The 2,205-nt window shown below is 45.8% G+C and overlaps 1 pseudogene; it reads left to right on the top strand.

The window, feature by feature from the left end:
• LOC102188691 lies at positions 1,063-1,362 on the top strand (annotated as a pseudogene).

The following is a 2,205-nucleotide window of genomic DNA, read 5'->3' as shown; positions in this document are numbered from 1 at the left end:
GGACACGACTGAGCAACTAACACACGCATGATTATCCCAGCATTGTTATGAGGATTAAATGAGACATTGAATGGAAACCACTTAGTGCAAACACTTATTAGGCCTTCCATAAATGTTGATAACGATACAGTAAATTTTCAATAATTATCTCATGCTACATATCTGCGAGTAACGACTCTTGTCTTACCTTTTCTAAGAAACTCTTATAATGACAGTCCTTAAAGATATCCTTTGTAAAAGATATTTAAGTATGTATCTTAAACTCTAATCCAATAAAGCTACCAAAACAAATCTCCTACAATGAAAATATTGATTTTACTTTTGACATATGGATAACTGGAGCCCCCCACTGTCAGGGGAGCCCTAACTGTCTGATTTTTTTTTCCATCCAATTCTCAAAACTCCTAGGAGCCTTCTAGGAGTCCTGAGAAGACTCAGGACAATTGGTTAACCCAAGACAACAGAGAGCTTCCCCTGTGGCTCAGACGATAAAGAATCAGCCTGCAATACAGGAAACCCAGGTTCCATTCCTGCGTTGGGAGGATGCCCTGGAGAAGGGAATGGCTACCCATCCCAGTACTCTTGCCTGGAAAATCCCATGTTCAGAGGAGCCTGGTAGGCTACAGTCCATGGGGTCACAAATAGTCATGACTGAGGGACTAACACATGACAACAGATCCCACCAACGTGGCAAAGAACCTGAGCAGACCAGCCCTCTCCATAATAACAGGAGATGCTCTCCAGGAGCGGGATAAGTTGAGATTTCTTGATGTTTCCAGAGTATTCTCGAGTGTCTTCCCCAGATAGAAGCCTCCATCCTCCTCACCACCTCCCAAAGAGCTGAGGCCCCTCTCACTGCCCTTCTGCACCCTAGGAACTCTGGTGCATGGAGACTAGCCAGACCCCCATGGCAGACACCTCATTGTCCCCACTCTGCTCTGCTCTGAGGAAAGGATGGAGCCTGGGAGCCACCCAGCCTCCTCCCCTTTAGAAATCAAAGTCTGAAACAGGCAGTGAAGAGGCTGAGGAAACGGAGGAGACAGAAGTGACCTGAGAGCCACCATGGGCCTTCTCAAGAAATGCAGGGGCGAGACGATCCCAGAGCAGCTGCAGACACGGGAGGAGAAGGTTAACCCGAGGCCACTCTCCATGCTCGTGCAGCCGGTCAAGAACAACACCCAGGTGCCCATCAGCTGCCACAACAGGAAGCTCCTGGATGCTGTGAAGGCCTCGGATGGGCACTGCAACATGGTGCTGGAGAACGCAAAGGAGAGGTGGGCTGAGGTTTCCAAGGGTGGCAAGGGCAAGAAGTCCAAGCCAGTCAACAAGGACCACTGCATCGCAAAGATGTTCCTGTGCTGAGTCATCGTGGTCCTGTGAGACCCGCTCATCCCTGACAAGGAGGGGCCTCCTCCCCACCATCAGAACCTGCCTCTCATTCTTGTTTGTTAAACAAAAACCAAAATACTAAGGAGCACTGATATTCCGTTTAAAACTGCAACCTCTCCCCAACATCTCCAGCTTTATTCCTCTCCATCATGTTTATCATCTTCTTACATTCTGTTTTACTTGAGTTCTTGGTTGTCTGTTTTCCCCTTCTAGAAAATAAAATCCTCAAGGGCAGGGATTTCTTTCTTCTTTGCACACTGCTATATCCTAGCACCTAGACCCTGAAACACTGTAGGCTCTGAAAATATTTCTTAAATGGCTGAAGCAAATGAAGAGTATTTATTGGATTTGAAAGTGGCTCTGCCTTGGACAAGGAAATGGCAACCCACTCCAGTACTCTTGCCTGGAAAATTCCATGGACTGAGGAGTCTGGTGGGTTACAATCCATGGGGTCGCAAAGAGTCAGACACAACTGAGCGACTTCACTTTCACTTTACCTTCTTTTTGACAGATCATAATGGGTCAAAGCTTAAAATTTTCAAATATTATGAGCTTTACCCATGTCCTCCTTGAAATATTATGAAAGTTTATCACAAGCATCTCTAAAAAGGCTGAGGTTTTTAAATGGATGCAAGGCTTAAAATAGTAAATGATACTGTTTTCTTTTTTTTTTTTCTTCTATCTGCTTCGTCCCCTCCACCAACACCACTGCTTTCCCCCACCCACCCCTGCCCTCCATTGCAACATACACATATACATTCTCTTGGATTTTGCCCCACTTAGGCATCTAGACTGTTTTGTAAATTAAAAAATACC

Source organism: Capra hircus, chromosome 14 (genome assembly GCF_001704415.2).
Source record: "Capra hircus breed San Clemente chromosome 14, ASM170441v1, whole genome shotgun sequence".
Taxonomy (NCBI): domain Eukaryota; kingdom Metazoa; phylum Chordata; class Mammalia; order Artiodactyla; family Bovidae; genus Capra; species Capra hircus.
The sequence above is the reverse complement of the archived record's forward strand: the minus strand, read 5'-3'. Positions and strand labels throughout refer to the sequence as shown.